This window comes from Protopterus annectens, chromosome 15.part0 (genome assembly GCF_019279795.1).
Source record: "Protopterus annectens isolate FY-2018-M chromosome 15.part0, PAN1.0, whole genome shotgun sequence".
Classification (NCBI taxonomy): Eukaryota; Metazoa; Chordata; order Ceratodontiformes; family Protopteridae; genus Protopterus; species Protopterus annectens.
This window is the reverse complement of record NC_056749.1, coordinates 458,323,040-458,338,706: the sequence shown is the minus strand read 5'-3', so window position 1 is coordinate 458,338,706 and position 15,667 is coordinate 458,323,040. Positions and strand designations below refer to the sequence as shown.

Sequence of the window (15,667 nt, the reverse complement as noted above, 5' to 3'; positions counted from 1 at the left end):
CATTTATATGTATTACTTGTGCCTTACTTCCTTGTCGGAAGAAAATAACCTCCCAAGGTTTTCAGAGTGTATCATGCATGTAAGAACTTTATCTTCTCTCATTTCTACACTGATTAAAAGTCCTCTAGTTAACCATTCAGTAGCATTATGTTAGCTTTTTCTGTAACAAAGGTCAAACTTTGTACCAGAAGGATTAAAATGGGATGGGCTTGTCGCTTCCATACCAAAACTGTTGGGCTGTAGCAGAGAACAACAGCGTGGATATTTTTGTGTGTCTTGGCACATTAACTAGTTCCTGCTCTTTGGAATGTCTTCTGCATGATTAAAGTAAGTACATTTTATATTGCTGCAGACTTTGTATTTTACAAAGATAGATGTTTTCTCATAGGCAGTAACGAACAACAGACAGTTTCTACAATGTACCCAGTTATCTTGATCTGTGAACATACAGACTTTCTTATGGCAGTACAATGAATTTTAATAAAATGTTATTACATGGTTTTCATGTTATTTCATGGTTTATGTTAATATAAGCTTTGAGAAAACTTGGTGTAAATATTTTGTGTTTAATTTCAGCAGTATCCAACCTTTAATTAATGTAAAAGTGGTGTTTTTCTGTGAAGTGTGAATTTCATTAAGGCAAATGGATGAGTTAAAATTATGGGTGTGGTCAGGTACTAACATTCGTGTGGGTAGAAAAGGTGATTATGGTCAAGGTGTATCAGATATGGGAGCAGTAGACGAAAGAGAGAGCTTCTGAGCTACTTCAGTGCTGTGGCTATTCTACCAGAGGAAACTTACTAGTTTAACATCTGGACAGACTTGCACTCTAGGTAAAGTGGTAAAAGTTAACCTCAAATAAGCAAACAAGCAAATACATATGTACATACATACATACATCATATGGCAAGGAAGAAATGCAGAGAAAAGAGAGTATGGATGAGAAAAGAAAGAATGAATTAAATTGTGATGTGAGTTGTGATACCGGTCAGACAGAAAAATGATAGAGAATATATGGTTGTTGGCAGGAGATGAGTATGTTAAACAGGGATCATCAAGTAGAAGGAAGTCTTCCGGAAACTTAGTAAATGGGGACTAAATCAGGTGAGAGTGAAAATGAAGATTCTGGGGAAATAGCAAAAAGAACTGGAAAGGAAAGGGAGAATTAAATTTGCTCTGGGTGTTGTTGGGAAATTCCATTGCAAGATGAATTAGATGAAAAGGAATTGGGGAGAAGTGAAGGTTTGTGTAGGCAGCAACACTATCATGACTGACAACAGGTGGTGGATCAGGTCTTACTAAAGGTCATCATGAAGGGGAGAAATATCCCTTATGTTATATACATATGAGGAGAAATATCTGTTGCAGAATCAGATATTGTTGAAGGAGAAATCTCATGAGTTAGGGTGATAAGCAATAAAGTAAGAATTCTGGAACCTTCTTACTGGTGTTGGCAGACAGACCCACAGGAATACCATGCCAGAAGAAGCTGAGCAAATGTTTTCAAAGAGTTTGGAAGACCTATTTTGGACAGGAATGATTCGAAGGGAGAAGGCTCATTATGGAGGTCCCTTAAATTTCATTTATTCAGAAGAGTTTATTTTAATACATATTGGTAGTTTTTATTTTCACTTATAAATAAAAAAAATCAGGAGTCAGTAATTATGATAAAGTCCATTTAACCATATAATTAATGATTCATGATTTTTGTTTAACTATATAATTACTGAGTCATGATTTTGTTTAAAGTCTATTTTAACAATGTGTTAACTGAGGATCATGTTATAAAACTGAAAACTCATTTCACTGAAGGCCAAATGGTTAAACCTATTTCACTGAAAACCTTTTGTACAAGTAATATATCCTAAAAACATGTTTTTGCAGGGGTTAATTCTCATGTGGGGGGCTTTACCCTCCATTTCTTATATATACTAACTCCATGATAGCACAACCAGGGAAAAAAAAACACAAACAGTAAATCAGTACTCAAGAGCAAACACGGTCATCTACAGCTCTAGGGGTACAACATGATGAACAAAACAATGCAAGAAACTTCTCTGTGTGGAAGATTTTCAGTCCATATATCTCTAGTTAATCAGTGTATATTAATCAGATCAGACAATAGTAGTAGAAATAGCAAACTGACTGGTCTTAAGTCAAAAAAATAAATAAATAAAAAAAATAAAAAATATATAATTGTACAGAATTACTAAGTATTCAAAAGTAATCCAAGCAAGGCAGGCAGTCTGTTTCCAGTCGAAAATCCTTTATTAAGTACACAGACAAGTGATCCAAGTAAAACAAAAATAGAGACTTCGAGGATACCATGGGGTACAACATGATACTGACCATCGCAATTCACACATACTCTGCCAGACTCACTTCCCTAATAACTCCTATAATAAGAAATAATACCATCACACACTTTCTACACAATTCTCTATACTTCTGTACTTTTCAGTAAAATGAGTTTTCAGTGAAATGGGTTCAACCATTTGGGTTTCAGTGAAATTAGATTTTACTATTATGATAGTTGTTAACTATACTCTTATTAGCCAAGCTTTTTTAGTGTTAATTTATAAGCAATGTAATAAATTAAAGATTAATGAGGATGAAAGTCTAATAGTGACTTATGAGATATGGGAGGTTGGGTAGTATATGCCAAAGGACTACATGCACTTACATTTGGAAGGAAAACAGGTGGCAAAAGAAAGACTGGAGCATACCAAAGCTATGATATTCTAAATTATACAATGACTGGCCATTAACATAGCAAAACAAGCATGATGATTGGTCAGCCCAACCAGTGTGCCTGCTTTAAATCGCACTTGTGACCAAACCACACCAACCGTGGGTACATCCAGCATTACCCACACCCAGCCGTGGGTTATTGCTATACTATAAAATACTGTACAGTGAAGGGAAAGAGTACAAGCTATTTTTAAGGACAAAACTGCACATCGGGGGAGGGAAAGAAGAAAAGAAGCAAAGGGCAGTACAAATCCAGTACTCCATATAATAAAATGAATCAAAAGGCACATGTTGCTTTAGAGAGGAAGCACTGACACAGAGCTCGTAATGGAAAACCTGAAAAATGCTTCCAAACTGGATCTGTCATATAAACAGGGATAAACCATCCCTGCACATTTAGAGCATAGCATTAACATGCAAATTATGTACTCACGTTAACTAACTGCAAATATTTCCTCCCCCTCTTTACCTTACTCTGCTTACTACCACTAACTTTCCTTTATGTTCCTCCCTACACCTCTCAAACTCCTCCTTACATAATCATTTCTGCTGTTGGGACACCTGTGTTCTCTCTCATCTTCTAAGTTTGCAAACAGTCACCTGTTTTATATAGCCACTTCGTTGTTTGCTTTTGTATTCGTATGAAATGCACATTGTACACAGACTGAAGGATTCTGCTTAATATTATGTCTTATTGTATTACTTCATTACTTTGAACTCTTTTGGCATGTAAACCCCAGACTGAGCCTGAATATGATTAATGTAGATCACTGCTATACCTTGTTCAACAAACAAACAAACAAACAGACAGACAAATAAATAAATAATTAAGGAATGAGATTACCTAGATTCAGGGAGCTTAGGAATGGCAGGGAGATTCAAATCCAGCTAAGATCAACTACTCATGGTGTCCAGGTTACATGCTACTGAAAATATTATAAGGAATAAACATAGCAATTATTTAAATGCTATTTTATTATGCAAGTTATTCCTCTATATTTGAGCAAATGTTTGCTATTATTTATTTTGCTGAACCTCAGACCAGTAATGACTCTGGTACTATGGCACTCAATATTCCTGCCTGCAGCCTGGGCTCATATTGCATATCTGTTCAGCATCATTAGGTTCTTTAAAGTGTAAGCTGAGCAACATCTTTTGCACACAACTTTCCTCTTCTTGTGTAAAAGACAAGACGCACTGAATCTGTTCTGTGGGAGATTATTAGTTTTGTAATTTGGTAAGATTATGATTTATGGAACCATCAGTTAACATGGAGAGAAGATAACAGCTGATAAAACTAAACATCAAATGGGCATTTTCATGTCTTCTGTCTTTTTCTGTCTGCTCACATATATAGGTTATATAGACTGCACCAGCATGGTGTAGGACACATCTAAATATCTGATGAATATAGGCTGCCCTCGCGGCATTCAGGGATAAAACCCTGACTCTAGCCACGTGACCAGGGTCGATTAGCAGCTTGGGCCAATGATGGAATGACATAGAGGATGGGGTTTCTCATCCTAGGGGGAAGGGCTCTGTCAGGAGAGTCTCCTATGACAGTTCCTGGTGGAGGCAGGGAATGTTGTAAAGCGGGTGGGGGGCACTGCAATGAGGAGGCAGAGGGTGGACATGGCTGAGCTGCTGTGGAGATGGGGTGATACATCACAAGTCATTTCACATTTGCTCCTCAGATAAAACCACAATGTGAAAGGAGGGGTATAGGTAGGTTATAAGAACCCCCCTCCAGCTGATGTAATGACAGCACTGACCCCCAGGAGGCCTTTAAGATGTGTGCTAGCCCTGGAAAAAATTTGAGTGATTAAGAGATTTGGGGTGAATTGGAGTAGCCAGTAGACCCAGAGATGGAAGTGGAGCACTGGACAGCTGTCTGGGTGAAGTAATTGGACCCCCCCCCAAAAAAAAACTTATCTGGTAAATATGTTTCACTTTTGTTATCCTTTTGGGCCCTGTTGCTGCTACTACAGTCATCAATGTTACAAGACAGAGAGATTGTTACCCAGCAGTCATGTTTTCCATTGTCCACAGAGCTCCAAGAAAGCATATTTAGCAGCATTATTTATGCCATTTAAGGTAACAATCAGCTTGTATGAGGCAATGAGAAAATCAAGATTTACTTCCAATTCTAAAACATGTCTCCCGGTGTTATATACTAAACAGAAAGTTACACAAAGAAGACATGTTTGAAGTCACTAGTTTACTAAGCACTGATTGGCTGCTGTGCAAGAGTGCTGACATCTTATGTAGAAGCGCATGGCCTTTTAAGGAGCTAAGTGTATTGGTGACTACATCACATAGGAATAAACTAAATAGCATTCTAGTGTCTTGAAGGATGATGCATTGATGAGGAAGCTTATTAGACATTGTAATTCAACCAGTCCTAATGAATATATCACTATAAAACCAGTGTCAAAACTTTCACTAGTTAATAGGTCAGAAACCGAGGAGGTTTTATAACAGTTAAAATTTTCAATTCTGGCTCAGTGGCACAACAGACTCAAATTTTTTGTATGGCACTGTTTTGAGTGACATTACATAACCAAGTCATGAATGGAAACTGACTTCTCCTCCTCAACAGGAATATCAGCACAGTCAGTGTCTCATACTTTAATATCTGGACTCATGTTTTCAGAAATGTTCATTTCCCTGACCATTGCAGGTTTGTGTCTCAAATGGTCAGAATACCTCCTGTAAGAAATCTTTGAATCATTTACTTGAATATGATAGGAAACTGGGCAAATGTTCACTGAAACCACCAGCATTTTAATATATATACTTAGTTATCTTTGTTAAATGATCTGTCCTTTACATGTTTTTCATGTTGGATTTTTTTTTACAAACTGTATCTTTAACACTCATACTCAGATTCACTTTCATTAAGTTAAGTTTGTTTTTTAGATGTTTATTCAGGAAACAGTTCTGCAAGTGTCTATGCAAACTTTTATATTTATTTATAACATGGTACTGACAATCTTTACATAACTGCTTTGCGAGTCTGTATGAAACTTTCAGCAAACCCCTTTATAGCTAGGTAACCTAGTGCCATGGTGTAGAGAATTATTCAGTTTTCTTTAACTAAGCAACAGCAGTCTTCTGATGTAAACTGAGTTCCAGTGTCACGGATGATGTGCTCAGGCAGGCAATAACCAGCGAAACTTCTTCTCAAATGATGAGTGGTTGCCCAAGAAACAATTGCAAGAATATAGGACAATCCTCTACTTTTCTATTATGTATCCATCATAATCATAAATATCTTAGGCATTAATTCTGCAGACAATTAATGAATATTTTTTTCAGATTCACATTGTCGCCTCACAGTAAGACGCTGACCGATTCGACTCTCAGCTAGAGCATCTTCTGTGTGGACTTTGGAGACATGCGTGAATGGGCGTACCTTCGTTGAAGGTTGTGCATTAGGGCTGGCAACTCAGCACATAAAAATCAACTGCCAATCATTAGCGGACCGGAGTTCCGCTGTGGCGACCCCTAACTGAGAAAAGCCAAAAGACACAACAACAACCTAGAAATCCCCAAAAGTATAACAGTGAGTATACAGGAATCTTTTGTTTCATCTGAGATGGCACTAAAACTTTACACAGATTCTCAAATTTTTTCATGTAGTTTTGACAACTAGATTATTGTTCCACTTGGTGGTTTCATTTTAACATTGCCAAGGTGACATTTTCTTCTATATAGGTCTTCTCAGTGTCTGTGAAACTCTACATATCTGTCCCATAAGATACAACCTTTTTCCACTTAAATTTTCAAGCTTCTGTAATATATAGCTAGTGTATTTTTAATAATTCCATAACACTAGTGCATTTCCTATGTCATGAGTTTATTTTGCTCATGTAACTGCTGTCATCTTACTAAGTGTTCTTTGCTTACTTACAGTTTTTTTTGCATACCTGTAGGATCTAGCCTGATGGCTTCTCAACCTGCAATCAATTAATTAATTTGTTCTTAATGGGTGAGAAGTGAATATTCTTGAGTGTGGCAAGACCCTTTTGATCCATTCATTGCTATCCATGAAGCACAGTCAACCTGTGTATTCCCTTATTGGTGAGAGTCAGGAGATGGGTTGCAGTTCAGCATGCTGGTCCTGTTGGGAGACCTACCTTCCCCTAGTGGCTATTCAAGCTCCACTGCATGCTGCTGTTGATACTGGAAGCATGTCTCTGCATGCATTCTGCAGCATATGCCACTACACAATGGCAATGTGTATTTCCTAGACCCATGCTGTATGGATGAAGCACCCCTGTAGGTGTCATGCAAGTAGTGAGCTAGTGCTGACCCCCCCCCCCATACTGATGGGTGATTTCTTATTGGTCACTTAGCTCCATCCCTCATGGCCAGCACCTGCAGATGTCCGAGCCACTATTTAAACCTGGATCACCCATGAAGTAGTCTCTACACCATGGAGCTGGCTGCTTACTTACAATCTCTTGTGAATACATGTGGTTACTTGCTGCTGTAGGTGTCTGTGAAATAAAGATGAACTCACACCACTTCACAGCAAGACACAGTATTACAGAGGGATTGCAGAAAGCACCACATCACTGATTCCTGGGCAGTTTTTGCAGTTTCATTGTTCAGTCAGTGAGATATGACATCCGCTTTATTCACTTCAGTCAAATAGTGTCCAAATTTAAAATGTGAAAAAAATCTTCCAACTGCTATGGTGAAACTGCCAATCCAACAACAAAAGCACAAACAAGGACAGATAAATCACCAAGGCTAACGTTGAATCTCAAAAGATTTAAGCAAATTTGTTAGCGAACTAATCCAAAAAAAACACATCCAGTGTCCGTTTAAAAATGAATTTAATGAATCCAGTTAAAAAGGATAAGAGAATAAAAGTCCCTGGATGCTCACAAACGATAAGCGTTTTCGATTTAATCTTCTTCAGATCATAAAGAAAGTTGGGACAGTCTTACTTTTATACAGAATCTTTAACATTCAATTGGCCAATACCAACTTGAATAGTGCAATTAGCCAATGTCTACTCTCCCTTTCGCATCTCTTTGAACTTGTAATACCAATAAAAAACTTTCATTCTTGAATCACCCCTAAATTGTTCATATTGGTATTTTTGACTAATATGCAAATTCGCTGTAAGAACAACCAATGTCACCTTAGCCTTTCTTTTCTCTTTAAACTTGTAATACCAATAAAAAATGTTTGGACTTGAACCACACCCCTTAGTTATACATGATGGTGGTTTTTGGCTAATATGCAAAGTGGCTGAAAAAACAACCATTGAGAGACGAAGATAATCCATTTTAGCCAATCAAAGTTATAAATATCCAAATTCAGCAACTTAATGCTTCCTTCTTTCATTTGTATTTGACAATTAACAACTGGCAGGAACTTTATAATGTTAAGTTCTAATTAATTCATTCTTTGTTATGCGGAAAAAAGCTTTCACCAAAAACTTGCAGTAGGAAAGCCGATCATGATGTCATTTTTATGTAAAAGTTATTCATCAAATCAAGACAGAGATCATCTTGTAGTACCCGATATATTTGTGATGGTATGTGAAACCTATCATCGCAATAAACAATAATCCTTAAGACGTGATGTCATGCTCAAATGACAGCGATAGTAAAATTTTGTTGCCCTATTCATTTATTTGGCATTTTTAAGTATGACACGCATACTGCATCAGATAAAATTTTCCCCAAACTTGATTATTAATAGCAACGGAAAAATGTTCCCCTTTAATAAAATTAAAAGAAAGAATACCATCTCTCTGTTCATTTAAACTCGTTATGAGTTTTTTTCACGGTTTCAAACCTGTGAGAAATAGCAAAATAAGTTGGACAATGCCGATCTTGCTGCCACTTGCCCTAATGACTGATATCCAATGATATAGTGTATTTCAACGTTTGTCATGAAGCCATTCACAAAAATGTTATCCAATCAACAACGTGTTAGACGGGGCTTGGTATACATTCCCGGCAATGAACTGCCTGTCCCTCTCTCCTCATCGGCAGCCACAGAACTTCTCTCAAATGTACAAACATAAACAAATGCTTGCACTACATCACTTGACTACAATGATCCATCTACAAAAGTGTCAGCTGGAGTTCAATTCACACATCAGATGATAAGAATAGCATAGACCGTCTCTGTGTTTTGATCTAATATCCAAGAGGGAAATGTAAACCATTTTTGTGATGATCAAATAATAATGCTCTCTCACCACAAATAGAGAACAATTTTATCTTGCTGCAATAACATATTAAAGTTTGAATTTCACATTCTCTTTATAAAATTAATCTTTGTCCTAATGGCATTGATTTTTCTTTTTCTTTTTAAATTTAACCAATGCTATTACTGTAGACTGTGCAATAAGTATGATTTTCCAAAACAGATAAATACTTAATTTCATAGGCAATTAAATTGTCATTAGTTTCTTCCTTTACATGACATTGCCAGGGATAAGGATGTTATTTGAATATTAATTCAAGTACATAATAATGATGAATATAACAAACTTGAATATTGATGGAATAAAAGATTGATATACTGATATAATTACAGATTACTCTTGATCTCAATTAAAGAAAGCAATTTCAATCATATCACTTATTTTCTACTTTCATATAGGTGATAAATAACACCTTCAAAGTAAAGAACATTTAAATATTTTCTTCCATACACACTTGATGCTCTCACACATGTTTATTCAGCTTATAGTAGGTCTTCTCATCTTCAAAATAGGTTTTAACGGAATGATGCTGTTTAGGCCTGGTGGTTGATCAGCTCGCAAGTTGATTATCCATTTTGTTTCTCTCATTTCTGTGATGTTTTCTATATCTCCTTTTCTTGGACCAGGATATACAACCTCCATGGCTTTAAACATGAATGAATGGTCTTTGTGAGAGCTAACATGCGATGCCAATGCATTATGGGGATCATTATTAATAATGTCCCTTTGATGTCTCTGTATTTGTTTCTTAAACATTTGGTTGGTCTTGCCCAAATAAAAAGATGGACAGGACTTACATGTAGCTAAGTAGATAACATTAGTGGTGACACACGTGGCTTTGACATTGAAAATATAAGTTCTCTTAGTTCTCAGATTTTCAAATTGCTTACTGCTATCTATAAAAGGGCAATAAACATAATGACCACATCTGAATGTTCCTTTACGGCCTTCTATTCGATTTTTGCCATTCTCATGGGTATTACATAATAATCTTTTCAAGTTCTTTTTGTTCTTAAATCCAAATCTTGGTCTGTCTCCCACTATTTCCTTCAGTTGTGGGTCTTTTGTTAGTATAGGCCAAAATTGTTTTATCACATCTTGGATTTAATAATTGTCAGAACTATAGGTTAATAAAAGTCTGATTCCCTCATTTTCATCTATATTTCTATTTTTTTCCTTGTTGTCAGTAACCTTCAGATCCTGATCACTATAGCCACTTTCCTTCAAGTTCTTCTGCAAAAAATGCAACCTCTTTATCTCGTGTAACCTTCTGACTGCATCCAGGGACTTTTATTCTCTTATCCTTTTAACTGGATTCATTAAATTCATTTTTAAACGGACACTGGATGTGTTTTTTTGGATTAGTTCGCTAACAAATTTGCTTAAATCTTTTGAGATCCAACATTAGCCTTCAAGTGATGTAGTGCAAGCATTTGTTTATGTTTGTACATTTGAGAGAAATTCTGTGGCTGCCGATGAGGAGAGAGGGACAGGCAGTTCATTGCTGGGAATGTATACCAAGCCCCATCCAACATGTTGTTGATTGGATAACATTTTTGTGAATGGCCTCATAACAAACGTTGAAATACGCTATATCATTGGATAACAGTCATTAGGGCAAGTGGCAGCAAGATCGGCATTGGCCAACTTATTTTGCTATTTTGCTATTTCTCACAGGTTTGAAACAGTGAAAAAAAACTCATAACGAGTTTAAATGAACAGAGAGATGGTATTCTTTTTTTAAATTTTATTAACGGGGAACATTTTTCCAATGCTATTAATAATCAAGCTTGGGGAAAATTTTATCTGATCCAGTACGTGTGTCATACTTAAAAATGCCAAATAAATGAATAGGGCAGCGAACTGTTACTATCGCTGTCATTTGAGCATGACATCACATCTTAAGGATTATTGTTTATTGCGATGATAGGTTTCACATACCATCACAAATATATCGGGTACTACAAGACGATCTCTGTCTTGATTTGATGAATAACCTTTACATAAAAATGACATAGTGATCGGCTTCCTACTGCAAGTTTTTGGTGAAAGCTTTTATCCGCATAATAAAGAATGAATTAATTAGAACTTAACATTATAAAGTTCCTGCCAGTAGTTAGTTGTCAAATACAAATGAAAGAAGGAAGCATTAAGTTGCTGAATTTGGATATTTATAACTTTGATTGGCTAAAACGGATTATCTTCATCTCTCAATGGTTGTTTTTTCAGTCACTTTGCATATTAGCCAAAAAACACCATCATGAATAGCTAAGGGGTGTGGTTCAAGCGCAAAATTTTTTTATTGGTATTACAAGTTTAAAGAGAAAAGAAAGGCTAAGCTGACATTGGTTGTTCTTACAGCAAATTTGCATATTAGTCAAAAATACCAATACGAACAATTTAGGGGTCATTCAAGTATGAAAGTTTTTTATTGGTATTACAAGTTCAAAGAGATGCGAAAGGGAGAGTAGACATTGGCTAATTGCACTATTCAAGTTGGTATTGGCCAATTGAATGTTAAAGATTCTGTATAAAAGTAAGACAGTTCCAACTTTCTTTACGATCTGAAGAAGATTAAATTGAAAGCACTTATCATTTGTGAGCATCCAGGGACTTTTATTCTCTTATCCTTTTTAACTGGATTCATTAAATTCATTTTTAAACAGACACTGGGTGTGTTTTTTTTGGATTAGTTCGCTAACAAATTTACTTAAATCTTTTGAGATTCAACGTTAGCCTTGGTGATTTATCTGTCCAAATTTAAAATTTGCAATGATGCCTCATGTCTTCTGGCCAGTAGATCACTAGCAGTATTCTGACTTTTAAAAGCAAATTCCTGATAATATGTTTTCAGACTTAATAAAAATCAACATAATTTCTGATGTTATTTTTCAAAATCTCCATAGTCTGCCTATAGTAAATTGGGAAATAGCAGCTTTGGTAGGAGTGAGAAAAATGTCATTTTAAACCAAAATGTTTACATGATTCAATAAATCCTTCTCAAGAAAAAAATACATTGAGCAAAAGCTGAAAACACTATGACTTATCTTCCGTCTAATGAATTTTCAAACTTCAGATAAACAGCTACAATACTTTCAAATCAGTAAATCTACAGGACTTCTCTTTGTTCCCCCTCTGTTTTTTTTTTTGTCTGTCAACTATCAACTCCCTTCTCAAATACCTAATTCATTCCCCATTATAGGGGTGGAAGTCAGTGGTGGTGGGATCATCATTCAGACAGCCATTAGGGATGGTTTGAGATTTTTGTTGCTTAACCCTTAATGACTGCACAGAACTAGTGAAGTGCCTGTGGTTGGATGTGCAACAGTCTGACCGTGGTGGCCATCCCCTCACATCAGCAATGGGTATTACCTTCAAACACTTTTCCTCCTCTTGCAAAGCATGAGCAGAAATTTCCCTGGTCTCCACAAGGTAAATTGCACCACTTAATGTGCTGTAGAGTGCACACGACCCTCTACACCTGGGAAAGACAAGCAGTCCATGCCAATTCACTCCTTCCCTTCCCTGCCTTTCTCCTCCAGTGTCAGTGCTGCTAGTGGGACTCCAGGCAGCTGAGCACAGTCAGGGATCCATCTCTGAATCATGGAGCCAGGATGCTGGTTCTTCAACATAACCTGGCAGAAACTTGAAAGCAAAAGGTGCAAAAGTTTAGTCTTTTGAGACTGAAGAGAGTAAAAATGTATCACACGTGATGATGTGATTAAGGCATTTAACCCATTTAATCTTATGAGAGAGATGTAATCTGATTTAGAAACACCAATCAACATTTTTCAGCAGTATTGAGAGTCTAAAAAAATTGCTGTTTATTATTCACCATTTGCTTTGCATAAGAAATCAATGTTATTAAGAATCCACTGTTGCATATGCAATATAGGGAAGGCACAGAGCTAGAAACACTGAATTTGTCAATTTCCATGACTTGTTGCTGAGAAACAGAATTTTATGGGGTATAAAAGATAATAAAGTAAGAAGTATTTTCCCTCTCCTCAGCTGCCCATCAGCTCCTCTCCTTTTCATGTGTTAATGCTTTTGCAATAGTTCAAGAAGTCATTTTTGGGAAGTTAGAGAAAAGCTTACTGAATTTAGAATCTGATTTTGTGTGTAAACTATTCAATATTTTTTCTTTTCCGTCACATTAGTTTCTTTGAAGTAGAATTTTGGGCAAAAAGCTGCTAATGGATATAGACGAGTGGGAATATATATTAACTAGAACTAGTTGCAGGTGAGGATTGGGAAGGAAATTTTCTGAAAATGTCCTTGATGGCTGTGAAAAGGAAAAACATATAGTCTTTGCACAGCTTGAGTTGTAGTTGGTATACTTGGCAGTGGAAGGAACTACTGATTTCTTATTGTCACCGATTAATACTAGAAAGTTTTGGGGAGGAAAATAGAAGCTCTTAATGTTTCTGAGATAAGTGGCTTTATCTGCATTGGTGGCAATCCTGGTTACCGTATGATTAAGGTTTGTCTGACAAAGCTGGGTATCTAAGGAGTTTTGTTTCCACTGCTTCCAGGCTTTATCTGTGACGATTAACATTGTTTTTTTTTTAAATCTATAGTTAAGCATGGGGCAGTTTTGCCCCAAGTGTCCTTGTGTATAGCTGGGAAGACACTGTCCTGTACTAAATCATTATCTGGGTCAGAAAAGGAGCATAATGGAACCTAGTTAATAGCCTAAAAGAATGAATTCAGTAACAACCTTTTTGGATTCTGAGATGAGTCATCACCCAAAAAGTTGTGGTACTTTTTTATGAGACCTGAAGGACTGAGTGGACAGTGGCCATTCAGTTGATTTGGAAGGATTCTCACTTTTAAACATCTGCTTTTTATGTTAGTCAGGATGAGGTCTAATATTGTTTTGCTGTCAGCAAGGTGATTAGCTTAAGACCTAGGTATAAAGGCATCCCATTAGCATGGGAATGGTTTTGGGAAAGCAGCAATGATACTGAAGTCACCAAGGATTATAGTATTATCTGGACCAGAACGTGTTATTGTTTAGGAACTGTAGGTAGTGGGGCCATTTAAGAGACACCTACATGATGCTGTGTATGCCCTCCTGCAAACAAATGAACTAAGACCCAATTAGGGTACTTGCCTCAAGAAGCATCGGTTTATGTAACACAAATAATACTAATGGGGTAAAGTCATATTGAGTCAAAATTCAGTGCCAGCACCATTAAGTCCCGGTCTAGTGTTGCAGATTATGCCACAGGTAAAGTGAATTAACTGAGATGTGAAAAATTCATCTTTTAGCCATGCTTCTGATATACCTTTTATGTGGAGCTTTTCAATATGAAGCCAGGCTTTAAATGTTGTCTATCATTAACTGGTCTATAGGTGTATATTAGGAAAGCAACCACTGCTGCTCTTAAAAGCCTAGGTATACAACCCATCTGTGACCAACAGATCTGATTTAGAGAGGGTGATTTAGTGACTGCCTCTGTTCATCACAGACAAAGGAGAAAGACCGGAGTGAATTTCTGATTAGTCATCCATTGGTCCAAGTTGTGCTTAAATAGGGATAGAGAGGAACTCTGCTTAACATGCATGGGGAGTCTGTTCCAGAAAATGGGAATTCTCTGAGAAACATATCGGTCTCTCCAACATGTCCTGTTTATGTCGTAAGCAAATTTATATCTTTTAATCTAGTAATTCTAATGTTGTTTTACAGATGTGCAAAAGATTCATCAAAATAGGGTCCAGGGATTCCTTATATGCAAGGCAAAGATCATCTCTCAGAAGTCTGTATGATTTTGAGTAAAGAGAGAGCTTTGAGGTGATCAGTCTAGGACACTGTTTATTCCCTGCATTTTTTTTTGTTAAGAAACATTCATGGACATTCCATTTGCTGCATGTGTCTGGTCAGGTATGTACTGAAGGGAGCATTATACTCTATGATGGGTCTGATGAGGGCAGAGTATAGTGGTATGATGTTCTCTCTGGACCTATATGCCATGCTGTTATTTATAAGTTGAGCAACATAGAAGGATTTTCTTATTACCTTGTACACATGTTGGTCGAAGGCTAGGTTACTATTTACATGAGTTCCCAGATCCCTGACTAGTGAATCAACTTTTAAGGGTGTTTTATTGATGACATCATTACCCAGGGTGGTAAACTTCCCAAAAGGTACTATAATGCATTTCTTGGTATTGAGTTTTAAGCCATGGCTTTGGCATCAAGTGTGTGTCTGTTTTTGTTTTAGACCTTCCTGAAGGGTGTTCTCATTTTTGGGGGATTCAATAACTTCTTGCAGTTTGCAGTCATCTGTGAAGTTGGTTAGCCAGAAGCCTTTCACATTGGCTTTGACATCTGAGAAGTAGATGTCAAAGAGGAGTTGGCCTGACACAGAGCCCTGGGGGACTTGACTGGAGACCACCCTCTTTGTAGAGGTGGTCTCACTGATTCTAATCTTCTATGTCCTATCAGTGAGCAAGCTAGCTATCCAGAGTGTTATAAAGGGATTTAAACCTAGTTCTGTATGTTTGTTGACAATGCCAGGTAGGGTATTGTAAGAATGCCTTAGCCAGATCTAGGTAGGCAGCATACCTCTCAGCAGTACAGATTTGTGCAGAATGTCCAGATTTGGACCTCATATTTTTGGTCTATTTTTCTTAAAATTGTTGTTTTCTGGCAAATTAGGAGTAAATAATAAAAGAC

At 36.8% G+C, this 15,667-nt stretch overlaps 1 protein-coding gene across 1 annotated transcript in view; it reads left to right on the top strand.

Annotated features, from left to right (window-relative positions):
- The first annotated feature begins 252 nt into the window (after nt 1-252).
- HEPH (hephaestin) overlaps nt 253-15,667 on the top strand; it is a 995,050-nt gene continuing 979,635 nt past the window's right edge. Inside the window, exon 1 of the mRNA XM_044057195.1 lies at nt 253-327. The gene's annotated coding sequence lies outside the window, so the exon portion shown is untranslated. The remainder of the gene's footprint in view (nt 328-15,667) is intronic.